This window comes from Sceloporus undulatus, chromosome 2, assembly GCF_019175285.1.
Source record: "Sceloporus undulatus isolate JIND9_A2432 ecotype Alabama chromosome 2, SceUnd_v1.1, whole genome shotgun sequence".
Lineage (NCBI taxonomy): Eukaryota > Metazoa > Chordata > Lepidosauria > Squamata > Phrynosomatidae > Sceloporus > Sceloporus undulatus.
The window spans coordinates 282,034,324-282,061,689 of record NC_056523.1 but is presented as its reverse complement, the minus strand read 5'-3'; the positions used below and the strand labels follow the sequence as shown (position 1 = coordinate 282,061,689).

General features: G+C 39.6%; 1 protein-coding gene and 1 long non-coding RNA gene across 9 annotated transcripts in view; one reads left to right on the top strand and one right to left on the bottom strand.

The window, feature by feature from the left end:
- MEF2C (myocyte enhancer factor 2C) overlaps window positions 1–12,001 on the bottom strand; it is a 229,894-nt gene extending 217,893 nt beyond the window's left edge. For 4 of the 8 annotated variants that reach the window (XM_042454561.1, XM_042454573.1, XM_042454574.1 and 1 more), the window contains exon 1: window positions 11,824–11,999. The gene's annotated coding sequence lies outside the window, so the exon portion shown is untranslated. Of the gene's footprint in view, window positions 1–11,823 lie in introns of all 8 variants that reach the window. The other 4 variants (XM_042454576.1, XM_042454572.1, XM_042454571.1 and 1 more) reach the window with 4 other exon arrangements.
- A 915-nt stretch (window positions 12,002–12,916) lies between these two features.
- LOC121922859 lies at window positions 12,917–24,796 on the top strand. Its single transcript, XR_006102243.1, has 3 exons — window positions 12,917–13,020; window positions 13,157–13,218; window positions 24,712–24,796. It is a non-coding gene; the product is annotated as an uncharacterized LOC121922859 (long non-coding RNA).
- Window positions 24,797–27,366: the final 2,570 nt, after the last annotated feature.

Genomic DNA, 27,366 nt, shown 5'->3' with positions numbered 1-27,366 from the left:
GTATTTCATGTTATTTGGTGGCTACAGGGAGGAATAGCTTTAGGCAGCATCCCAATCTGTGTTTAAAAGTTTCTAAAAGTTCGCCTCTGAAATGTTTTTCCCCCAGGGATCCTCAGTTCAGAAATGGATTGCAGTCTGGGAGATTGAGAAGCTATATATTTTTCATAGCTATATATATATCTAAAATTCCAGCAAGCTACCAGTATCATTTTGCAAGCATGTAGTGATGATGGGATTCTGTCTCTCCTCATCCCTTCTTATGCAAACCTCCCAAATGTTTGCTTATTTCACAGAAACTTTCCAGAATTTGACAGAACTTGTGAAAGTTATACATTTGGTGTTTTTTTTTTAAAAAAGGGGGGGGGGGGGGAGGAAATTTCTTGAGTTCTATTTTTGTTTCCAATTTACAGTGACCCTTGGTATCTCTATACCTTGTCTTGTGAGGCCTTTTCATATTGTGTTAGGATTCCACTTTAATTGCCATGACAACATTTCACAAAATCCTGGGATTTCCAGTTTAGGGACATTTAGAGTTAAAAGCCAGAGCGCTCCAGTGCTCCGCCAAACTATAAACACCAGGGTTTCACAGGAGGCAGCCAAGACAGTTAAAGTGGATTCATAGTGCTAGATGTTTTTCCAAACCAGTTTCCATTTGTTTTTGTTCCTCTGGATTTAGGGCCGATCCAGACCTGTCCAGAGATACCACCAGCAGGGCTTGTTTTATGTGGCTGAAACTGAAAAGCAGCTGACAAGTCACACTTGTGTTTGGGAGTCACATTACAAGTTCCAGGGCTCTTGTGGCCACTAGCAAGAATTCATTTGTAGGGAGGATAAAATTAGCATTGGCCCCCATGGCCTTCAACAATGTGTTGCCTCCTTCATAGTAAAAAGTGATATTAAAAGCTGCCAGGGAGAAGAAACTACTGAGAAAGATAAGTTTTTTAAAGGCCTCATGCAGCACTGTAGACTTTCTGTTGCTGTTGTGTGCCTTCAAGTTGTTTCTGACTTACGATGACCCTAAGGCGAACCCATCTTTCTTGGCAATTTTCTTCAGAAGGGGTTTATCATTGTCATCCTCTGAGGCTGAGACAGTGTGATTCACCCAAGGTCACTCAATGGGGTTCCCTGGCTGAGCAAGGATTGGAACCCTGGTCTCCAGAGTCCTAGTCCAATGCTCCAACCATTATGCTGTGCTGGCTCTCTTGCATTCTCTTAATTTTGTCCCTCATGCTATTTAACATTTACATGAAGCTGCTGGGAGAGATCATCCGGAGACACTGGGCGCGGTGTTATCAGTACGCTGATGACACCCAAATATGTTTCTCTGTGTCTCTGACTGATGCAGTGACCAGAGATGGCATCTCTCCTCTAAATGCCTGTCTGGAGTCGGTAATGGGCTGGATGAGGGAGAACAGACTCAGTTTGAATCCAGAGAAAACGGAAGTGCTCGTGATAGGTTCCCCGGGCCCGGGGATGGATATTTGTCCACCTGTCCTGAACGGGGTCATGGTCCCCCTGAAGGACTCAGTTCTCAGTCTGGGGGTGCTTCTGGATTCGTCGCTTCACCTTACATCTCAGGTGAATGCGACGGTCAGGAGTACCTGTTATCAGCTTCGGCTGATATGCCAGCTGCGACCCTACCTGAGCTGGTTATGACCTATAAAGCCCTAAATGGCTTGGGCCCAGGGTACTTGGAGGACCGCCTCGCCCCATACAGTCCGCCCCGCACACTCAGATCGGGCGGAAAACATCTATTAAGAGTTCCTAAGGCAAGGTTTGTGTCTTCTTCACAAAGGGCATTTTCCATCGTGGCCCCCCAGACCTGGAACTCTTTGCCCAACGAGCTCCACTCAGCAACCTCCCTAGATCTCTTTAGGAAAAATCTGAAGACCTTTCTTTTCTGTCAAGCCTTCCCCCATGTGCCTTGATGTTATTCTTTCTCTCCCTTGTGCTTATTGTTGATCCAGCTAATTCGTTGTATGGTTTTTAATTAGTTTTTAGATTGTGAATTGATTGTATGAAATGTTTTAGGATACTTTATATTGTTTTTCAAATTGGTATTGTGGGTTTTTGTATTATTGGGTTATGGGTTGATGTATTGTAGTGTTTTTGATGGTGATTTTTGTAAACCGCTGTGATCTGTAAGGAATAGCGGTATAGAAATAAAATTTCATTCATTCAAAAGAGGGTGGCAGGTGGGGTTAGTTTTTTCACAAATTTGAAAGACTTCTTCACCAGTCCGTTCCACTTTAATTTTTTTTTTAAAAAAACCAACCCACAGCTCATTCGGAGAGTTGTAGTAACTTTTAATATTTTGTGACAATCCAAAATCATAAGGAATGTATTAGGGACCTGGATCCCTTCACTGTTGTGGGCTGGATTAGATAGCCCTTGGGATCCCTATGATTCTGTGTTTCCAGGGAGCAGCCCCTGCTGATGTCATTAAGTATGATACATTAAATCCCTGAACTACACATGGACAGATTATGACAAATATGTCAAAATTAACACACAGAGACACACACAGTATAACATATGAGGAAATACAAGTATGCATACACAAACACACATTTGAAAACACACATTTGAATACAGTACTCTCATTGTGATAAGTCTTTCTCCTCATCCTGAAGACCCAAGAAAAGGGGGCAGACCATGAGATACGGAAATCCTAAGGTGAATCAAAAAATTGGGCCTGGGTAGAAGTAGTGAATCACAACTCACAGAATCCCCCACCCCCCGTCCTGCTGCATCCACACTGCAGAAACAATCCAGTTTGACCCCACTTTAACTACGATGACTTAATAGTATGTATGTCTGGGAACTGTAGTTTGTTGAATTCCATAGCGTTGAGCTATGACAGTTAAAGTGAGGTCAAACTGGATTGTTTCTGCAGTGTGGATGAAGCCTCTGTGAGAACTATTGGGAAGTGGGACAAATATAAAAAAGAGAGGCATGTCTGTTTGATGGTTAGAGAGCCAGTCAAAAATAAAGATATGGCCAGTTAGGAAATGAGATAGGACCAGTAAGGAAGAGTGGAACTGATAAGATTTGAATAGGAGTCTTGGGAGCGGAGAACATGAAGACAGTTCAGGAAGAAGAGTTGCTTTGCTAGAAACTGAATCCTGTGTACTGTGTGTGAAACTGGCATATACAGTATTTGTTGTATTTGTTACATTGTAAAACCTTTACTGTTTTTATTTTCTAGATCCCTGTCTAGATGCTTTAATTTAAGAATTAACAGCACAAACTTATCTTGCTCTACCCCATTGGCTCTACTGATCAGTAATATGTTATACTGTTTAATACTGTCTTAAGGGGGGGAGGGATAAAGTGTTTTTAATTGTTATATTTTATATTTTACTGTTGTCAACCGCCCGGATTGGTTTGCCATAGGGCGGTATACAAATAAATATTATTATTATTATTATTATTATTATTATTATTATTATTATTATTATTCACTTGTCCAGGTTAATGGTCATCTTGAGGTCCGTGTACCAGATCCAGGGAGAGATCTTGAGAGTAAAAGGGTAAGGTGAGTGATAGGAGCCCAAAGGTGGGAACTGGAAGTGGGTGGGTTTCAACCTGGATAGAGACTCCATTACACCTCGTATAACATATTCTTCTGCTTCTCACACTTGGTGGCTTTTTAGATGACAAAGAACATGGCTATCATGTGCAGAGCTCTGCAGAATTTGAAAATAACCCAGATGATTAGGAGGTATATAGGCTTCTTCCCCCCTTTCAAGCAGAAATGGAGAAAAAAAAAAGCAATCTTTCAGATGTGGTTGAACTGCAACTCCAGTTGTTCTTGCCGATGTCGGTGAGAAATGCTGGCATTAAATAACTTTGTTTGGTTGGTGTGTGTGTGTGTGTGTATGTATGTGTGTATGTGCACAATTTGCATCCCTCCTTCACAGTGAAATGTTCATATAGAGCAATTGCATGATAGCACAATGCAACTCCTGCTATGGCCCTGCCCTGCTTAGAAGCATATTTAGCCTAATGGCAAATCCAGCCTGAAAGACAGCTGTCTCTAAAGGTGAGATGACTTGCAAAACAAAAAACGCTAATCGCTGTAAAGGTTTCATGGCTTTGCAAACCACAAAACTTTCAGTATTAGTAAGAGGTATCTGAAACAGTTAAACAAGCCAGCATTTGTGACCACGGAAGATCTTTACTATCAGGGGACACAACACAAGCTTGTAGGAATGAGGACAAATACTGTATTGGGAATGGAGGGGGGGGGGGACCAACCAATCAAGCAGACCCAAAAAAACAGGAAGCTGTGTGAATTGAAGAGATTATACTACAGTCTATTCTGGTACAGAAATTTAGATGTTAATAAACTCAGTGAAACAATGTAGCAAAAAGTACTGTACTGTATAATAAATACTCTGTGGGCAGTAAGAGGAGGGAGGCGGAGTGGCAGGCGTGTGGGTCTGATGTGGGCTGGATGAGGAAAAACAGATTGAAGCTGAATCCGAACAAGACGGAGGTGCTCACGGTAGCGGCCCCGAAACCAAGAATTGGGTTGCAACCACCAGTCCTGGACGGGGTCACACTCTCCTCTAGTGACTGCGTTCGCAGTCTGGGGGTGCTCCTTGACTCGTCGCTCCTGATGATAGATCAGGTTAATGCGACGGTCAGGAATGCCTGTTATCAGCTTCGGCTGATACGCCAGCTGCGCCCTTTTCTGGAAGTAAGGGATCTCGAGACAGTTGTGCACGCGCTGGTAACCTCACACCTTGACTTCTGTAATGCGCTCTACATGGGGCTACCCTTGTGCCTGGTTCGGAAACTACAGCTGGTTCAAAACATGGCAGCCAGGCTTGTGTCAGGAACATCCAGAAGGGACCATATCACTCCGGTTTTGAGGTCCCTCCACTGGCTGCCTATTGGTTTCCGGGCCCAGTACAAGGTGTTGGTTATTACTTTAAAGCCCTAAATGGCTTGGGTCCAAGCTATCTTAGGGACCGCCTCTTCCCATACAATCCTCCCCGCGCTCTCCGGTCTTCTGGGAGGAACTTGTTGCAGCCTCAAAAATTGAGGCTTGCAGCGACCTCCCAGAGGGCTTTCTCTGTTGTCGCTCTGGAACGGCCTGCCGGATGAGATCCGTCAATTAACATCTTTGGACAGTTTCAAAAAGGCTGTCAAGACGGATCTCTTCAGGCAGGCCTTCCCAGACTGAAATATCCCGGCCTCAGGATCTCAGGATTTCCCCCTCCTCAGTAATATCTCCAAAGCCCCCTTTTCCTTAGAACTGAAGTTGCAGTGGTTTATTGGTTGGTATTATTTTGTTTAAATTCTGTTATTTTAACTAGTTATTGTGGTTTTAAATTAGATAAGCTGTTTAATAACTTTTTAAGGGGGGAGGGAAATATATTGTTTTTATGCTGTATGTTATTTTAATGCTGTAAACCGCCCGGATTGGTCGCCACAGGGTGGTATATAAATAAAAATTTATTAATTATTATTATTATTATTATTATTATTATTATTATTATTGTGTAAAAGCAAGAGGGGCTGATTGGGAGTAAAATGCGCAGCATCTCTCGGGTCCAAAACACACTGCAGAAATAATCCAGTTTGAAACCGTTTTAACTGCCCTGGCTCAGTGCCAGGGAATCCTGGGAATTGTAGTTTATTGTGGCACCAGAGCTCTCTTGATGGAGAGGACTCAATGCCTCAAAAAACTATAGTTCCCAGAATTCCCTAGCACCAAGCAAGGGCAGTTAAAGTGGTCCCAAACTGGATTATTTCTGCAGTGTGTTTTGACCCTTCAGTTATCATGGCCTGGGGCTGACTGAGGATTTCTGAGGAGTCTCATCCCCAAAAAGTAACTTTTCTAAGCTCCTTTTTCTTCCAAACAGGGGCAAACTGAATTTCTCATGCTGAATACATGAGAAACATTACTTTGAGTACAACACTGTTTTATTTAGCTATAAAGTCTACTAATGCATAATGCATAGTCCACAAAATAAGACTACTAATGCATAAATATATACATACATATGAGAACCAGTGTGCTATAGTGGTTTGAGTGTTGGATTAGGACACTGGGAGACCCGAGTTCAAATCCCCAATCAGCCATGGAAACTCACTGGGTGACCTTGGGCAAGTCACACACTCTCAGCCTCAGAGGAAGGCAAAGACCCTCTGAAGAAATTCTGCCAAGAAAACCCCATGATAGGGTCACGGTAGGGTTGCAGTCTGTCAGAAATTACTTGAGGGCACACAACAAGAAAAGACATAAAACTGAGCATTTGAAATATCATCCAACATTGTTTTAAAAACCCACAGGTAAGTGCTTGTAGGTGGAATCAAAATATCTACAATGTATTACATTCTCAGGCAAGAAATATATATATATATATATATTAAACGTGCATAGCTCTAAAGGCATTTACCCAGAAGTGAGGCCCATTAAATTCAATCTCATACCCCCTTAGCAGGGAGTCTTATCGAATTCAATGTGACTTACTTCTGAATAAAATAAAATTCTCTCTCTCACACACAAAACCATCAACATTAATTGGAACCAAATGAATTATATTTTCTAAATCACCAGTCATTTTCCAGGAATGCTTGAAGCCATTGAAATTAAATTGCAATTACTGAATTGTTTTTATTATTAGGAGTTTCATTAGTTACACAACAGGTTAAAACCCCTCAGCAGTTTTAGTATGATATTATGCATGCCTACTTAGATGTAAGTCCCACTGACATGAATGCCACTTATTCTCAGTTGAGTGATATAGGATTGCCAGTTTATGGTATAGAGTCATTTCCCAAGTAAATATGACTTTAGAGAAATAGCCAGAAAGAAAATAAAATCCACCGGTCTACAGTTCCCTTTGCAAGTAATTTATTTAAACATCAGAAAATGCTGTGGATATAATTGACAAAAATAAGTGTGAGCTTTGTATGAACTTCAGTTAGATCTTGGTTTCATCTTACTATGTGGCTTTCCTCAATATCAAGGATTCTGTCTCCATTTCACTCTCTGCTTGTCCATTTCCACTGTCAGAGGATTGTGCCTTTAATTCTGTTATATTAAAAGTCACACAAAATCCATAGTTCTGCACCCCAATATGTTTTCTGTATAACTTATACTGATCAAGGAAAATAGCTCTGGAAACCATTCCAATACAACACACCAAAGGGCCAGTTTAAAACAGAATATGTCATAATTTGTTAAACAAGGCTTTGGTGTATGAGTCTTTTGTATGTTACATTAGGCTCTTTTCACTCCTCACTCCTCTCCTCTTGAATTTCTGATTTTTTTCAGGTGGCTATTTATATTATTTTTAAAATTTAATGTATACCTGTTCTTTTTACCAAAAAAAAAAAGGACACTCAGCTGTGCTTATATTTTGCAACTGATATTGTTGTGTGTGTTCCCTGTGCTATATGGCATGGAAATGGAGGAGTCAAATAGAAAAGCGTTGGCAGAAGAATTAAAATCTGATGTTTGAGTTGGTCATGAAAGATGGAAAATTAAGTGAGTGAAAAGATATTTTGAAGGAAGAAGGGGAGTCAAATAATGATGAATCTGACAAACTATCAAGAAAATCTTTAACTTTAGGGATTAAGGGGAATTCATAATCAGAGAGTATGTATGGCTATCAGTGAGTATGAAAAAATCCACCCTCTGTTTTGGAAATAATTAATCAATGGTGACTCCTTTTGAGTGATCCTTTATGCTGACTTACTTTTAAATACAAAGAAAAAAGAACAGACGAAACATGTCTATTGGTTCAAATTAACCATAATTTATTCTAAAAGACTTCTACACCCACCAACTAGTCTATAATGGGTAACAGTTCTTTCCGGGGTTAGTAACTTCCTAGACCATGTCATCATCTAATACCTGAGCAATTCTAGTAAAATGGTTGGCACATAAATATTTTGCACCTTGATAATTGTTTGTATTTATTGAGAGCTTCCTCTCACCATTAAAAGCTACAGTAAATCCCATGTTTGTCTCTACTACATCAGAGCCACTAAAACAAATAGGACTTGATGTAACAAATGTCATTTGTTTCAGGTGGTCTATTCTAGTTGGAGCCCACCCTGGATTTATCCCTTCATGAGCACGGGCATCAGCACTGGGTGGAAATTGCTAACATATACTGGTTCTGTGTCTCTGTCATTGACATTCTGAAAAGGATAGTTTGCAATAAAATGGAACAAATACACTTAAAATAGGTTTAAGGAGGGGAGGACAATTCTTCTTAACTGTTTTTGAATTCATAATTCAGTTGAATTTAGTAATGCTGTTCTGTTTTTGTGCTGAAGCAAAGGAGAGAAAGTAAGGTATAATTCACTTTAAAAATATGTAATATATCTTTGGCTTACTATAATTGGAATAAAGAATAGCATACATATGTCCATTGCATTACAGTCTTTGCCAATGGGTCATGGTTAAAGGCCATACATACATGCACTCTGGAAGAACTGACTACCATTCCCATTCAATTTTTTTTATGGTAAAGACAAATATGTAGTAAAAAAATTAAACTAGGTTATCTCTCCAATCAGAACTTGCAAATGTTACTCTTTGGAGTACAACTTCTAGAATACCCAAAGCAAATGTGGCCACTACTGGATTAGAGACTCTGGAAATTTAGTCCAAAAATATTTTTTTCAAGTTGTCTTTCAACATTTGTTTTGTTTTAAAACCATATGAATGAATGGGAAAAGATCTATAAGGTTAGAAATATCTGGAAATCTGAATGGACAAAGCCTATGAAATCCCCCCAAAAAACTTTTATGAATCTCATATGGATACCTCTTTGAATGTACTAATTGGTATTAGGGAAAGCAACTGGTTTTGAAAGGCATAATATTCTGGGAAGTTCTCAAGTGGAAATCCCACTGACATGAATGACAGAGTCACAAGGCCATTTTTTCATATGTCTTGACCACAAGAACTTCACACTACACCAAACCCAATATCTTCTGAATATCAGATACAACACAAACAATGACTGAAGATTAGACATGGAAAGAAATCTCTAATAATTAATCATGAAGGGAGTTTCTGGAATGTCCTTCCTTGCAGTGTTTTATGCAAATCCTATCTGTGTGTGTAAAGCTAGAGAATAGGGGTTGGATTCAATTTTGTGGTGGGCGAGTATTAAATTTCTATCAAACCATATAGATACAAATATTAACTAAAATTAGTATTTGATGTACCTCAGAAGGCACCTAAATAGCAATTTTTGATTTTATTATCTTATTTATAAATAATTATATGGGGTGACTAGCAATTAAGAATGTGAGTGGTAGTGCTGTTGGTTAGAAATGTCAATTTAAAGACAGAAAAGGCCCTTTTAATATTAATCCATCAGTCCATTAATATCAGTTATATGTTTATGCTTTTATTTAGTATGGTACAAGTATCTAAAGGGGGTGATAAAGGTTAATCAAGTTAGTTAAACACAAGTAACAGTTGCAACTATTTCTGATTCCTAATTGGAATTTTTTGGTGGGTTTTATTCTGTCATTTAAAAAATTACTACTTCAGGTGAAACAAAATAGGTTAATTTTTTAAAAAACAGAAGGAACTGAAAGGAAAAAAAATCTATTTACCATGATTTTAATTAAATGAGTCACATTAACAGATGCTCAGGTGTTTAGAATGCCATAAAAAGAAACAGAATAACTTATTGAAAAAAATAGTTTGAAAGCTATCATTTTTGTTAAACGTTTGATACTGAACAGTTCTGGGGTTTTAAAAAAAGAACCTTGGTTTTTTTAACAACACTTTTTTGAATCATTAGTTCTTCATGAGACTGGATATGGTAGAATTTCTGAGAATAACAAGCAATCCTATACAGGACTAGTTATGCAGAAGAATAATGAATGTAATGGCATTTGCTCCCAGGGAAGTGTTTATAGGACCACAGGATAAATGTGTTGAGAATCACATTCTAGATAAAAAAAACTATTAGGTATCTGAGACAGTCAGTTTTAACCACATATTTGTGTATCATTCTATAGCAGAGCAGTGTAATCTATGCTTGTTTACTCAGAGTTATGACCAATTGAATTCAATGGGACTTACTTTCAGCTAAGGGTGGATGGTACATTCAGGTCAGAGGAAACTTGGACCTTTAGCTTTATTGAATGGCATTTGGAGTGACAGATAATATTATTTATACTTTTTTTTCCTTGAACAAAAATTGTGGTGGTGTATGGAATTAATGACCTTCAGTGGCAGTTAACAAATCATAAACTCTCCTTGCAAATGTCTGTACTTGTGGTATTCAGCCTGGGCAGCTGCATGGTTTTCAAACAGATATAAAGACAAATCAGCTGTTCTAAGTGCTTCTCTTAAAAAAAAAAAAAAGAACAAGACAGAAAGAGAGACAACCTGACCAGCAGTGTAATTCTAAACACTAGTTACTTGTGACAAATAAGATTCAGGGAAATTGAGTGGGTTACTTCCACAAAAAAATGTGCCAGATCTACAATGGTAAGAACTGGGTCCATATTTCTTGATATCAGTATCCCATGGACTTTGTGCTTTGTAGATAGGGAAACACACCAATACTTCTCAAGCAAAATCTTTTAAAAATCATTGAACTATACAAGCTTTAACATCCCTGTGCTGTGGGGATATGCATTCTTATTTTCCAAGCAGAATAACCTCCAGTGCCAAATTAATATCATAATTTATCTATCTGATGTTCAGTGCTCTTTAAACTTGCATGCCAGGAAAAATTTCAGTTGGAATCTGGTTACTAAAAGTAATTTCATATGTTTATATTTTGTATATAGTCTTAGTCTTGGGCTTTCTAAAACACAAACAAAACACACACACTCCCCCACAAAAACTTGATTACTTATTTACAGAAATGCTTTCAATTTGTTTGACAGTTTGCAAGAACTGCTATGAAGTATAGTTAAAAGCACAAGCTTTTGTGAAAACAGAAATTCAATATAAAAAAATTCTGTCATCCCCAAATATGCCTTAGCATTTGATCTTTTTTCCCACGTCTTTGTGATAATTAAAATAAGATTGTCCTGAAATGTGTTCTCCCTTCAGTCTCTAACAGCAGTGGCTTAGTAGTGTTACAAAGTTAACAATTGTGCACACAGCAGGACACAGAATGGACTTCAAATGACAGCAATGTAAAATAAAAATAATAATTAAAAAAATCACAGTTACATTTCTGAATAACTTTTGTTTCACAATCCAGCTTCTTTTCTTGGCGAATTCAGCAGCAGTTCCATATGACTGCCTTTTGACTAATAAGTGAAGCATTTGAAAATGAAAATATCTTCCACATTTATCCTCCTTTAATTGAAAAGTTAGTTTTGATATGGCTCTTGAAAGGACATTCGAAAATATGGACTGGTCAGACAAAAATAGCAGTATAGGTACAGTGTGAGCAGCGAAACCACAACCCCAAAAGCAATTTGATGTTTTTATTTTTCACTTCAAAATCCAAAGAAGGAAAGTAATTCTCAGAGATGGGTGGGAAAGATATGTACAGTATTCTGTTTTCCCCACCTAATTCTTCTGCATAATTAAATACGTATATTCTGAGTATTTAAATCCACCAGGGTTTGCTTCCAAAAAAGCAACAGAACTTGGACCTTGCTTTGGAAAGTAAATTTTGTTAAAGCAATCACAAGACAGGTGAATGCTACCAAATGCATCTCCTTTAAAAAGTAAAGTATTTGAAAACTCACCTGTGGATCTGGATCATAAACATGGCACTAGGATAGAAAGAGCAGATCCCCTCTGTCTATCCATTTACATAAGTATATTAGAAAAAACAACATTTTATATACATGAAAACTCACCAGTGCCCTTCTTCTCCAGGAAGATGTACCCGTCAGCACCTGCTGAGGGCTTCGGTGATTAAACTGACAGGTAAAAAATTCCTGTAGAATAAAGCCAGACCAGCTGGCTTTGAAGAGAAACCCCCCAGTTTGGGTTCTGTTGCCTCACTCACCCTCTGCTACAAAGGCAGGGGCTTTTTCCCCTTCGCTGTTGACCTGTAAGATGCGTGATTTCCATGCACAAGTGTCTGGCAGGCCTAGGCCCACCTGCTCCTGTCACTCTAGAGTAAATTTAGCTGTAAAAGGTATCACTGACAACCAGACCTTTGTCAGCTCTGGCAAAAGAACATAGAATTACTCTCTCCACAAAGCATGCTCTTAAGTTCAATTGGAAAATATCAAATCAGTCGCCTGATCCAAAATTCACTCCTTTAGAGGAAGTAAAATGAAATGTCTTTCAGATGGCCAATAATAATAATAATTAATAATTAAAAAAAATCAAAAGCAGGGGAACTCTTCCCTTACAGTGATGTTAGAAACTTCATTTCCAAGAATAACTTTTAGAACAGGACGTTTTGTATTTTAAATTGCTGCTGGAAGGAAATGTCTGTAAAAAAAATGGAAACAGAGCTCCCGTCATTCAGGTTATTAAACAGTGCTAAGTATTAAAGTGGATTGCTTTCTTTTTTTGTTCTCACTTTTATCCAGAGAAATGTTAGAAACTGAAAACTTCTCAAAGTGGAGTCAATAAGCTCACTCCCCAAATTAGAAAGTATGTCTTGTTGCGAGACTGCATGCCAGAATTACACATTTATGCCACGGAGGCCTCGAAAAAGGTAAGAACAAGACACATTTCACAAAGTTGCTAATGTTTAAGGAAACACGCTAATCCTTGGAGCATACACTTTGGATATTTTTCTTCTTCCTGAATAGATCCATTACGGTAAGAACTTTTGTCTCTGCCTTGCCTGCTACTGTTGTTCATTTGCTCCCCCCATGCCCCCTTAGGAAAAGTGGTGTACTTGAAATTCTAGAAAGGAATTTGGCCCTGCCCCTTACTAATTTGCCTATTATATATATATATATATATTCATATCAGGAGCATAATGCCAGGGAACTAAGCTGCTGTCTGTACAACTGAGTCCTCTTCTTCATGAATTTGGCAGGAAACACTGCAAACTAGTTGATGCCACGTCCCTCTGCTATTGAGTTAAAGAGGTCTGAAGGAGAGAAAGGGAACTAGGGATTTTGGCTGGGGGGAAAGTCTGGGTCACAGGCCTTTTGTCAAATAAACAAGCTTCCTATTTACTTACTGCACATAAACAGCTACTCACCAAACTCTATTTTTCTGCAGGGTACCACTTTTGGATAAAAACATGGACCTGATTGGCATCATCTAGTATCCATGGAAACATGGTAAGTACCTCTCTCTGAGTGAATGTCTCTTATTCAAGATTTAAAGGCTGAGTACTGGGTAAGTGAGTGTTTTCATTTAATAATTATATGGGAGATACTTTTTTAGAAGCTTGCTAAGGGGAAACAGGTTCTTGTTTGTTGCGTGCACCATAACAAAACCCTTATGTTTTCGTGTGTGTGTGTGTGTGTTTGTGTGTATAATCTCTCATATGTTGGGGTTCAACCCATCCATCCTTTTTAATACACACACACACACACAACCTTCTTTAACTACTAACAAATGGGAGTTTAAATCTTAATGAAGGTCTATTACTGTTAGAAAGTAGCACTTCTACATCTTTGTTTTGTTTTGTCTTTGTCAGGCAGTGCTCTCATCATGGTACATTAAATTCCCCCACTTCCAAAGTAAATAAAATACATAGATTATAAAGAAGATTTTTAAAGCTATTCTAAAATTTAGCATTAGGTCATAAAATTATCCACATGATATTCTTGAACAGAAGGAGAGGCTAGAACTGCACACACTGTTTTTGAAATTAGCCATGTAGAAATTATGTGTGTATGTGGCAGAAGAAGAGGGTCTTAGCTATATATGGATAGGCTTCAATCTTGGGCATATTTGTGCATATAAGCATAATTTTGAAAAGTTTCTTCTTTGGGCTAAAGTTCCCAGAAGCCCCCAGTCATTGTGAGATCTAATGATGATCTGATTTTATTCCAAACAGTTTGTTAATAGAAAACAGGGCCTTGCACACTTTTATTACCATTGTTTTTGGCTCTAGTCTAGGTCGATCTCTTGGAAACTTGACTAATTTATGTTCACCTGTAAGTGTGAGCTTGTTTGAAGGTACTAGTAGGGGGTTGTATACCCTTGAGCAAACAATGGTATACTCATATCTGGGATGGTCATCCTCTTCTATTGAGCACACAGCTTCAGGTGTGACATACATGGAGCACTGTGAGAGGAAGGGGACACCCTCCTAGCTAGCCAGATCAGCTGAATCAATGGTGATCAAGCGGTGTGTGTGTGACAGATGTCACAGCCAGATTATTCTCACATCTAAGGGGAGATACAGATGGGCAGAAAGGAGCGCAAAGACGTCACCTGTTTCTGCCCCAGATCATTGCCACGGCAACTGCACAGGTGTGGCAACAATCTACCCCAAAAAGGAACTGCAAAAAGCAGCTCATTTCCACACTGCTGCCAAGGAGCCATTAGTGCCCTTGGAGCAGCACGGTGACATCTCTTGTGCACCGCCCGTTTGGACGTGGCGCACAAGGCATGTCATCAGTGTGTGCAGCATATGGATTTGCACATGCCCAAAATGGCGCCGGGAGAGTGTGGAGCGCGCAGACGTTTCCCACTCCCCAGCCGTAATTTTGGCTGCAGGCTGCCACAAAGTGACAGTCTGCACTGGGCCTAAGTCCACAAGTCTTTCCTATCAATTGATGCCATTTTCTTGAGAACAAAGGACCTACCAACTGGCAATCATGTGTTTGCAAACTTCCAAATACTTGTGCCTTTTAAAATAAGCCCTTGATCCAGATTCAATGCAACACGGTAGTAAGATTTGATAATGCAAGGATCTCCATCATTATATTTCTGTGGCAGAATATTCTAAACTCTATCCCAAAGAAAATTTGCCTAAATCTGATATTGTACACACAAGTATTTTTTTTCTCGTGCACACTTTGTGGGGAACAAGTTTGATATATATGGTTTTATGTCTTTTTTTGGTTAAGGATAGTATTATTTTAATATAGTTATATTCTGTTCATAGGCTTGTAAGTCTTGGGATGATGGGCAGGAAACAGAAACTGAAGATTAAAAAATACTAGTAAAATAAATAAGAACCTGGTAACCACAGAAATGTCCAAAAATGTCTTTGAATGTGAAGATATCATAAGACAAGGCAGAAAATTACAAAAGATTTTAACAGTATGAGTTCTTGTACAATTCCAGCGGCAAGGAATTGAACTATCTCTTTAGAGGTTTGCACTCTGCTGAGAATTATCAATCTGTTACCATTGAAAATGAAATATCTTCTTGAAAATTAGCTTCATGTTGCATGAATCCCACTGAAGTTCATATGACTGCTCCTGATTAAGTAGTTTGTGAATTGCAGCCTCAGTCAGGTAAATAGCATTTCCCCCCACCTAGATCAGGTTCTTATATTCACATTTCATTAAATATAACTATTACAAAGACACATTTCTCTGTAGAAAAATCCAGTGGAAGTAACTGAAATCCAACTGGTTTAGAGTTCTGGCTTCCCTATTTTTATCACTCTGCATATTATTTTCATTTACTTTCTTTATTGTTTTTATTTGCTAACTTTTCTCAGCAACCCGTCCCTGCTGAGTGCAGATGGCATGAACGATCCCACAGATTCTCTGCTCAATAAGCCAGAATGGTATTGCAGACATTCTATATTAAACTTCTCTTACTGCAATAAAAATGTTACTTTACCACATGCCTGCTTCAGAGTCTGCACCATTCTAAGTCCGTCTGTGTACAAAATCTTTATACAACTCTCAGAAATTTTGTTAAGTTTAATGATTAAAAAGTCATGCCCAAAATTTCATGATCTTTTCCAAGGATCTTGGATTGGTCATCTCTTTGAGAGTTTCCCGCTAGCTTTGCAATGTGGAACCATATACTGACTCAATGAGACATTTCAGAATAGACACACTAGGCACTTCTTATTTTCCTTTGATTAAAACAGGGCTGTTTTTTTTTAAATGCTCTTACTATCATGTAACCATAGTTTGTGAAACAAACACACACACATCCTAATACATATATATTTCAAAAAGATACCTACAATACAAAATAACAAAAGAGAGAGAGAGAGAGAGAGAGAGGTGTTCTTTGGCTGAATATTGAAATTATGAGGCATAGCTTACTGCCCAGGGATCTAGGGACTGGAAATACAAATGTTCTCCCTTGAATGTGGTTTTCACAACCATTATAGGGTCAGGAATTGGGTAAACTGTCTTTTTATTTATTCCTGAGGATTGTGGTCTGCTGGGGTGATTTTCTTCTATGTCCCACTGCTGAGGTCAATACACCATAGAAGAAATTCAGTACACACAAGAGAAGGATTTCTCTGCTGTGGCATCCTGACTGTGGAATAGTCTCCCCTTGGAAGCCCAGTTGGCACCAACATTAGCTTCATTTAGGCACCTAGTGAAAACATGGCTGTTTACTGAAACCTTTGAGACCAACTGATTGGGAAAAATGCTATGGTCATAGTTTTAAAATGTTTTAATCTTTAAAACCTGTTTAAAATTATTAATGGGTTAAATATTATTTTAGTTAAATTATATTACTGTATTTTTATTATTTTAAATTATTTTAACTTGTTTCTATTCACTTGCACACTAAGGTCTTGTGCCAGAGGGCAGAACAGAGATGTCAGTATTGTCTTCATGATCATCAGAGAACAGAGGAGGCAGTGGCATGAAGTCTTTATTTGCTGGAGGCGTGTGGCAATGCCCTGGCAGTCCTATGGTAGCTACTTACCTGTTAAGGACCAGTGAAACTCTCATGAACTAGATTAGAAGAGTACTTATAAAGCCCATCACAAAACCATACTCTGCAACATTTCACATATGAAAACTGGGGAAGGTGGGATCAAGGACAGATATAAAATGTGTGACATCTGGCTTGATGGAAGTACATGCAAAAGGGATCTAGGACTCTTAGTGGACCATAGGCTGAACATGAGTCAGCAATATGATGCAGCAGCTGAGAAAGCCAATATAATTCTAGGCTGCATCATAGAAGTATAGTGTCTAGATTAAGGAAAGTAATAGTACCATGCTATTCTGCTTTGGTCAGGCCTTACCTGTAACACTGTGTCCAGTTCTGGGCAACACAATTCAAAAAGGATATTTAGAAGATGGAGTGTGTCCAGTGGAGGGTGACCAAAATGGTGAAGGGCCTGGAAACCATGCTCTATGAAGAACAGCTTAGGGAGCTGGTTATTTTTAGCATGGAGAAAGAAGGTTAAGGGGTGACATGACAGCCATGTTTAAATGTTTGAATGTCATATTGAAGATGGTGCAAGCTTGTTTTCTGCTGTTCCAGAGACTATGACATGGAGCAGTGCATTCAAGCTATAGGAAAAGAAATTCCACTTAAACATTAGGAATAAATTCCTGATGGTAAGAACTATTTGATGGATGAATGCACTGCCTCGGAATGGTGGAGATTTTTTAAACAGAGGCTGGATGGCCATCTGTCAGAAGTATTTTGATAGTGTATTCCTACATGCCAGGGGTTTGGACTAGATGTCCCTTGCAATCTCTTCCAACTCTATGAACATCAGAATGGTCATAGTTTGAGTCTTTGGATGGTCTTTGCAATCTCTTCCATCTCTGTGCTTCTGTGATACTGTGATGTGGACTTTTAAGTTGTATCTCTTAACCTTTGCAAGCCACCTTGAGTGCTAGACTGAGGAAAGCCATTGTCAAACAGTTCTTACCATCAGGCCATAAGAAACCTCTGTCTCCACCCCCTTACAAGCTATAGCCTGGCACTCTTTTTGCCAGGCTAATTAAATCTGACCTCTGATTGTGGAGGCCATCAAACTGTCCTTTCTTTACCAGATGCTCAAGCTCAGGTATACATCCTGAAAACATGAAGGCCACTGCAATTTAGATACATAAAACACATGTTTCCTGATCAGTTGGGACTAGGAATGTTCCATGCTGCAACATTTTGTTGCAGTTTGTCTGTGTCAGAATGATAACAGATGTATTAGGGTTTTCCCTCTCAACATCTATAAAAACACTGAATTTACTGAACTTAAAAGCCAAGGTGAGGATATGGTCAAAAGGTGACATCTAGCTGGGTGTGAGCAATGAACAAATATAGATGCAACTCTAGCTTGGGAGAAATGGGGCAATGAATGGATGAGCTTGTAGGTTCTGATATTTGGGGGACTTCCTAAACTAGGTGTAGTTTGTTTTGTGAAGATGAGACAAATTGAATTAAAAGCTGGGCAATTCTTGTGGTTTTTGCAAAGTTAGCTTTTAACCACAGTACGCCCACATATGATGTGGGCGCAACATACGCAGCTTTCAGCATACTCTGAAAGCCCCGATGCACCCTGGAAGAATTAATGGGGCACACACCTGTAGCGCGTGCCCCGAGCCCCACCGTGGGCATGAGACCCATTATACCTAATGCGCTCCAGCATACGTGGAATTTTCCTTATGAGGGGTGGGGCTCCACAATGGATCCCCTCATAAGGAAAGGGCCCACTATACCACATTATCAGAATGGCTGTCTGTAGTATCTTTAGCACTCTTCTTCAGCACCACATCTAAGATGAATTGATTTTCATCTTGTCTGCTTTCTTCACTAACTAGCCCTAAGATTCGTACATGGTGATGGGGAATACAATGGCTTGGATGATTCTAACTTTTGTATTCATTTGTATATCCTTACTTTTTAGGATTTTTTCAAGCTTTTTCATGGCTGCCTTTCCCATTCCTAGTCTTCTTCTGACTTTTTAACTGCAGTCTTTATTCTGTTTGATCCTAGCTATGGGAATTCTTTTACTATTTCAATATCCTCATTGTCCAGTTAGAATGCAGGTAGGTCCTCTGTGGTCATTTTTTAAAATTTCCTTTCTGTTCAGCATTAACCCTGTCTTTGAGCTTTCTTCTTTGATTTCCTTAGTAATTGTTCCAAGTCCATGATGTTTTCTGCTAGTAGTATGGTATTGTTTGCATATCTTAGATCGCTGATATTTCTTCTTCCTATCTTTACCCCTCCTTTTTCCAAGTCTAAGTCTGCTCTTCGTATGATCTTTTCTGCATACTAGTTGAATAGATAGGGTGATAGAATGCAGCTTTGCCTGACCCCTTTGCCAATTGGGAACCATTCTGTTTCTCAATGTTCTGTTCTAACCATACATATTCTTTTGTCCTAAATGCAGATTCTTCATCAGGACTATCAGGACTATCTGTGTTGGCATTCCCACGTCTTTAAGGGCATTCCACAGCATTTCATGATCTATTCAGTCAAAGGCTTTGCTATAATCTGCAAAAAACATGCTGATTTTCTTTTGGAATTCCCTGGTGTGCTTCATTAGCCATCATATGTTTGAAATGTTTGCAGCCTACTAATAGGATGACTCCTTATGTAGCCAGAAAAGCACTCTCCACTCACAAGAGGGAGGCATGCGTATGGTTGGAGCAAATTACAAGGTGCCCAGTAGTACAAAACATCTTTAAGGTAGAACCAAAACAGTCAGTTGAAACTGAGTATGTCACCTCAGAATACTGCTTAAGAATTTTGTGGGCAGAGTGGAGTAATAATCCAGAGAAGCGGAAATAGATTGGAATGGAGTATCTAGGGAAAGGATTGGCTAGGTGCCTGTAACTTCTGTCCAAAAGACCCATCACAGACTGCAATGCACTTTTGTCCATCGCTATTTTAAACATTTGATCTGAACCAGGAAATAAATTGCTTTAATTACTTGGTTTAAATGCTTTAAGGAAAGGTAAAGTTTCATTACTAGGATTTTGACAAGAAGCCATTTCACACTATACAGTTATAGCACTATAATACTTCTTTAACTATCTTGGGTGCATCCTATGGGATCCTGGGGTTTGCACTTTGGTGGGGCACTAGAGCTCTCTGGCTTTGAATTCTAAACATCCGTTACCTAGACTGCAAGTTCCAGGATTGTATAAAATAGACCCATGATAGATAAATTGCAATTATAGCACTATAATTGTGTCTTGTATCCATTTCTACCCATTCAATATAGCAAACTTCAGTTGTTATCAAATATTTTAACAATATATTCAGGAGGAAGAACTTTCAGACATTACAGGGGACTGGACTATAAGAGCTAAATCTAATTGTTAGTCCCAACTACAATATACCCATTGAATCAGTGGGCCTTGATAAGTCAACACTTATGTGCATTCCTTAGGCTCAATGGGTCTGTTGCAGACATAGCTAACAATTGGATTCAGACCACTGACTACAATCCTATATCATTAATCTGGAAATAAGTGAAACTGAATTCAATTGGACATTTATACAATTGTGTTGATAATCTGGTAATAGTGAATTTTGGAATTAAATTCAAAATAACTGAAATATCATTTCAGCATTGTTGTTGCTGCATGCCATCAAATCATTTCCAACTTATGGTGACCTTAAGGCAAACCTATTGTAAGGGTTTCTTGGCAAGTTTCCTCAGAGGGGGTTTGCCATCCTCTTAGACCGAGAGAGTGTGACTTACCCAAGGTCACTCAGTGGGTTTCCATTGCCTAGATAGGATTCAGATTCTGGTCTCCCAGTGCCCAATGCCTAAACCATTACACCATGCTGGCCCTCATCATTACAACAAATTTTATTTATTAATATTATTATTAATCTCACATTTATCCCTTATAAGAATGACAGGAGCTAGGCTGAACATTAAGTAACAGTGCTATTTATTGTTTCATATAGTTTGGATTTCAGCATCTAATTGCCTATTTTGTGTGTTTAGCTTGCCAAGAGTTATATTATAAAACTGAATATTTTTAGGTTAAAGAGAACTAGGTGTAAAAAGGAAAATAATTAATTAGCAACTTTAGACAAAGTTTTGTAAATGGAAGCCAGAAACTAGTTTATTGGCAGATCTCTACTACCATACAAGAACTTTAGGATTAAAAATATGAAAGTTGAGAACTAAAAGGGTCCATTTTGAATCAGAAGCATCCTGGGGAAAGAGAGAAAATCACTTCTTTTTCTCAGAAGTATTTCCATATGTTACATTTTCTTTCTAAAAGCACATTCCTAAATGCAAAACTTAAATTTATTAATGCTATAAGTTGTACCTATGAAATATCAAAGCACAACCACCAGGAATAGAATGCAATTCTTTTTTGCAAGTCAAATGACTGTGATCCAGAGTTCCTACTTGCCAGGTGCTCCTGCTGGAGGAAGAGAGATTTTTTCCATTTCTACTTTCTACTGCAGCTTTCTGTATCCCCTGAAAAGCTGCTCCAAAGGGTTGGTGTTCCCCTGGGTATGAGAGATTATAAATGGGGGTGGGGAGGTGAGTAAGCTACAGAAATTGCTTTTCCACCCTCCCTCCAATGCAATAGCAATAGCCAGTACATTTCTATATCATTTCTCAATGCACTTAAGCACTCCCTAAGTGGTTTACAATGTGTAAGCTAATTGCCCCTAAAAAGCTGGTTACTCATTTTAGTGACCTCAGAAGAACGACAGGATGAGTTGACCCTGAGCCCTGGTTGGTATTAGACTCACAACCTTCTGGTTTCATGAGCTTTCATAGACTTCAGTCTACTTCCTCAGATGCATTTGGTGGAGTGGAAGCCAGGTACAGACATATATATGCCATTGGTATGTGAGGATGTCAGTACAAATTACAAATCCTTTGTGTATGGAAATGAAGTTGCAGGTCCAATTTTAACAATGGTCATTAGTGCACAAAGACATAGGAAACTGGTCTTTGTGCATGGAGATGAAGTGGCAAATCACCTCTTAACCTTCTCTTCTCCAGGCTAAACATACCCAGTTTCCTAAGTCTTTCCGCATAGGACATGGTTTCCAGACCTTTCACCATTTTGGTTGCCCTCCTGTGGACACACCCCAGCTTCTCAACATCCTTTTTGAATTGTGGTGCCTAGAACTGGACACAGTATTCCAGGTGCGGTCTGACCAAAGTAGAATAGAGAGGCACTATTACTTTTCTTGAGCTAGATACTATATGTCTATTGATGCAGCCTAGAATCATTGAGCTTTTTAGCTACCACAACACACTGTTGACTCATGCCCAACCTGTGGTCTACTAGGACTCCTAGATCCCTTTCACATGTAGTCTCATTAAGCCAGGTGTCCCCCATCCTATATCTATGCATTTCATTGTTTTGCTCTAAGTGCATTGCCTTACATTTCTTTATGTTGTAATTCATTTTGTTAGCATTGGCCCAGCTTTCTAATCTATTAAGATCATTTTGAATTTTGATCCTGTCCTCTGGATATTCCTGCTAATTTGGTGTCATCTGCAAATTTGATAAGCATGCCCTCTATTCTTTCATCTAAGTCATTGATAAGATGTTGACTAGCACTAGGCCCAGGACAAAACCCTGTGGCACCCCACTGGTCACCTCTCTCCATGATGAAAAGGAGCCATTGCTGAGTACCATTTGGGTTTGGCTGACCAACCAATTATAAATCCATTCAACAGTTGCATTGCGTAGCCCACAGTTTACTATCTTGTTTGCAAGAATGTCATGGGGGACCTCTTTTTTCCCTTTTTGAAGATGGGGACTACATTTGCTCTCCTCCAGTCTGCTGAGGCTTCTCCTGTTCTCCAGGAGTTCTCAAAGATTATTGCCAATGGATCTGAGATTTCATTTGCTATTTCTTTTAATACCATTGGATTTAGTTCATCTGGTCCTGGAGACTTAGGCGGGATACAGACCGCCCCTTTGGGGCGGCCTACGGCCACTCCATTAAAGCACAGATCGGGGCCAGGGCAGCCACAGCGGCAGCCCAAAAGCCCCAATCTGGTGCTTTTCGGGACCAGGGAGAAGCAGCAAAATGCCGCTTCTCCCTGGTCCCGAAAAGGGGTGTTCTTGGGGCTTCATGCCCCAGGACACCCTGGGGAGCCACAGCCAGGAGAGAAAGGGACTGCTTGGCCCTTTTCTCCTGGCTTCATTCCTGCAGCCGTTTGGTGCCTGTGGGAACGAGGCGCTCCCCAAGAAGGAACTCCATTTCGGCCGCCATAAGTGGCCTGGGATGGCGCAAGGGCATCACACACTTGCCACTCTGTTTGGAGGCGGTGCGCATGTGATATAATTATGGTGGCCCCATATGGATGGGAGGCCACCATGATTGCACCCTTGTCACGTGCTAGGGTTAGAGCTCCCCGAGGCAACCCTAGCACGTGATGAGGACATCACGTAAGGCCCGTCTGGAGAGGGCCTTACATTCATTTAGATTAACCAGGTATTCCTGTACTACCTCTTTACTTATTCTGTGCTGCATTTCCCCTATTCTGTCCTCTGCTCCATTTTCCTCTGGTTGAGCAACCTTCTCCTTTTCTGAGAAGACTGAGGCAAAGAGTAGTTTCTGTTATTGTTTCACCAACTTCTCCATGCAATAGCGCTACCTTCCTACTCTTCTTGCAAACATACCCCCAAAGCCCTTTTTATTGTTCTTAATCTCTCTAGCAAGCCTGAGCTTATTCTACACTTTAGTTTTACTGACTTTTCCCCTACATGTGCTAGCTAGTCCTCTGAATTCCTCTTTCACCTTTTTTTCCATTTCTTACACATGCCCCATTTAAAACTCAACTCTGTTGAAAGTTCTTTAGTCATCCATCCTGTTTTCTTGAGACATCTCCTGTTTTTCCTCCTCATTGGAATAGTTTGAAATTGTGCCTTCAGTATCTCCTTTTGAGAAACTCCCATCCATCCTGAACTCCCTTCTCTTTTAGTATTCCTGACCACAGGATCAGCCTCAGTGTTTCCCTAAGTTTACTGAAATCAGCTCTCTTAAAGTCTAGAATATGTGTCTGACTATGCCTGGCCTCTCCTTTCTGTTGTATAACAAACTCCAGCAGAACATGATCACTCTCACCTAAGGATCCCACCACTTACACCCCATTAACCAGGTCATCCCTGTTGGTTAGGATCAAATCTAAAATAGCTGACCCCCATTACTACTACATCTCTAATTTTTGAATGTGTGCTCATTTGTTCTAGAAAGGCATCATCCAATTCCTCGGTTTGGCTTGGGGGAATGTAGTAAACAATAACATCCCTGTTGTTTCCCTCCCCTTTCATTTTTGTCCAGATGCTCTCCACCTGGCTTCCAGGATATAAATCCTGGATCTCATCACAGGTGTAAACATCCCTGACATATAATGCTACTCCTCCTCCTTTTCTGTTTGGCCTATTTCTCTTAAAAAGGTTATATCTCTCTATTACTACATTCCAATCATGAGACTCATCCCACCAGTTTTCAGTGATGCCCATTATATCATATTTGCTTTCTTGTCCTAGGATTTCAAGTTCATCTTGTTTATTCTTCATGCTCTGTGCATTAGTGTAGAGACATCTAAGACCATGGGTCCTCCCCGCTGGTTGCCTGTGCAAGGGTTTTTGCCTCCCAATGTTGGGTCCTTGCACTATTTGCCTTGTTCCTTCTATAACAGTTTGACTATTATCTCCAACCCTTGATAAATTCCTGCTTTCCAAGATACTGTCTTCCTCCCCTACATACTGTCTTCCTTCCCAGTTTAAAGCCCTCCTGATCATATTTTTCAGACCCATGGCAAAAACGTTTCTGCCATCCTTTCCCAGACTCCCTCCTCATGGGACTGCAGAGATTTACATCTCTACTTCTACAAGCCCCCCCCCCCCCAGATCACATCAGCCAAGGGGAGAGGAAAAGGATGGACTTGCCATAATTTGTGATAAATTATTTTGTTTTTATCCCAGTAGGCTCCAGGGGAGAAGAAATGAATCATGCTAGCTCCAAACTGCTATGAAGAGGGTACTCGATCCTGTGACCTCCCTTTTGGAAGAAGGTACTTTCAATACAGTAGGTCTAAGGCCACACATATTTTGCATGGCCATTCTTCTGCTAGTCACCAGTGGGTACAACACTAATGATGGAAGATTTATGTTTATGCAATGGAACTTTCTGTAGGCATAACTAGAGTCTTTGGTGTGGACACTTTTCTTCTACTACTAGCAGAGTTCCTCTCAAGCCATGTGTGTCTCGGTGGGTGGGTGGGGGTGTCACTGCCCTATATTAACTCATTTCAGATAGCCATCAAAAGTGGTTAGGGTGGTTGTGCAAACAGTCCAAAATCTGAGAATTGCTTCTGTGGAAACTTCAAATTGCTTATTCTGGTGTCCTGTGAAGATAGTGGTTGGAGACTGCTCTTTCAGAGTACTTACCAGGGCCATCTCCAGATAGGGATTTGATGACAGGACAAGTAAATTTTTGATGACATACAACTGCCACATATCTTTCCAGGATTCATTGATCTGCTCTAATTAGCTGTTCAGAGTGCATCACCCGACCTGTCTGTACGATATTATTTTGTAAGATGAGCAATGCTTTTTCCACCAACTCAGCATTTGTTTGTTGGATTGTCATGTTCTTCTTTTCTGCTTAACTGATGCCAGCCATTGTCCTTCAAAAATATAATAAAAATGCAAAGATAAGGAATGCAGAATGAAGGCACTGAGAGGTTGACATTTATTACAGGGCACATCTCACCAAGGAAAATGAGAAGAGCATAAGTTCCTTTCTCCAGTGGCACAGCTGACCCCGATTACCTGCTAAATTCCTCATGAGGGAATCCACTAAGGAGTGTTCAGAGGTTTGATATGAAGAACAGGAGAATTTTGATTCTCCTATTCATACTAAATATTCCAATGAGGAAGATGCTTATATAATGACATAGATTTAAAAGGGGCATATGTGAGACTAGTTTGCTAGGTCAAAAGTGAGATTCTTGCCTACTCCACCACAATCTGACCAAGGATTGCCTTTGGACCATCTGACAGATGTTTTAGGCTACAATTCACATCAGCCACAAGAAGCATAAAACATATTTCACAGCTGTGTTATACTGGGCCAGGCCACTGATCCATCTATCCTGGCTGTCATTGCCACCTTTGACTGACAATGGCTCTTCAGAAATTCAGACAAGATTCATTTCTAATTCTTTGGGATTCCCTAGTGTTCTTCTTTCCAAGTACTTACTCGGCATGGTTCTTCTTAGTTTTCCAGGAAAGAGGAGAACAAGTCTGTTCAGGATGGTATAGCCAATTATCAGTTTCCTTCACAACAATCTTTCAAGATGTAGTAGGCTAAGAGTTTGCATCCCTGAACCCTAATAAAATGCATATCCTATTTTTTTTTTGATATTTTAACCTAACTACTTTACCATTGCCTGCTCTACTCTTGAAGTGCTGCAACTGAGCTTTAAGCTGCAATTCACTTTATGTTATTCTTTTGTCACATATGCTAAGAATATAAATGTTAGGTAGGAAACAATTTAAAGAATAAAGGCTTGCCTTCCAGCTGGGGGAGGGAGAATCCTAAACAAAACAAGTTCCATGCTTATAGCATTCACTGATAATAGTATTAGTACAAATGGTACCAAGGGTAGGAATCGTGTCGCCCTCCAGATGTTATTGGATGGCAGTTCCCAACATCTCTTCACAGCACAGCCAGTGCTGAAAAATGCTTAAGCTGATGTTTGGTAACATCTAGATGCTACATAATCCCACCCTTGATATAACAAACAGCTTCATTTATATACCACTTCATACTGAACTAACAGTGTCTAAGCGGTTTACAACTGTAAGCTAATTGTCCCCAACAAGCTGGGTACTCAGTTTAGTGACCTCGGAAGGATACAAGCCTGAGATGAGTTTGAACCCCCTTAGCTGGGATTGAACTCGCAACCTTATGGTTTTGAGTGAATGGCTGCAGTACAGGCATTTAACCACTGCACCACCAGATATAGACCTATCTTCCATTAATAAATACCAAATAGATACACTGTAAGGAAGATGGGATTTCTATTTTGGCTGAGATGTGAGTTAAACTAAACTGAAGACTTTCCTATAAAATGTCTTTTAATCATTTCAGAATTGTTCACTTCTGTTCTTTGTCAAAAAGTCTTTGCATATTACATTCATTCTGTTCCTGCTGATCCATTCTGCCAGCTGAACATATGCATGCATGTATGCATGTATGTATGTATGTAAGTATAAATCCGGAAATCAATTTGTGGTTGCCTAACCAGAGCTGCCTCTAGTCTCTAGTTAAGTGAAACCTCCTGCAAATGTGCAAGAGTTAAATCTCTCTGAAAAACCTGAGTGAGGGGATTGGCTTACAGTGTTGCCCATTTCAGTGTCCTCTATCAGACGTCAGCATTCTGCTCTTCGAGATCAATAGGGCAGCCGCTGCTGAAACCTGGCAAGATTTTGAGTTTACTGCCAAAGGGTAGAGCTAAGATCTTTAATTAATTTAATTTGCTTAAAGTAGATGGTTCAGAGCCAAGTTTTGTAGAAGCAGATGGATTATTTGGCATGTTCAGCCATCACAGAATAACATTTGGACATTCCTTC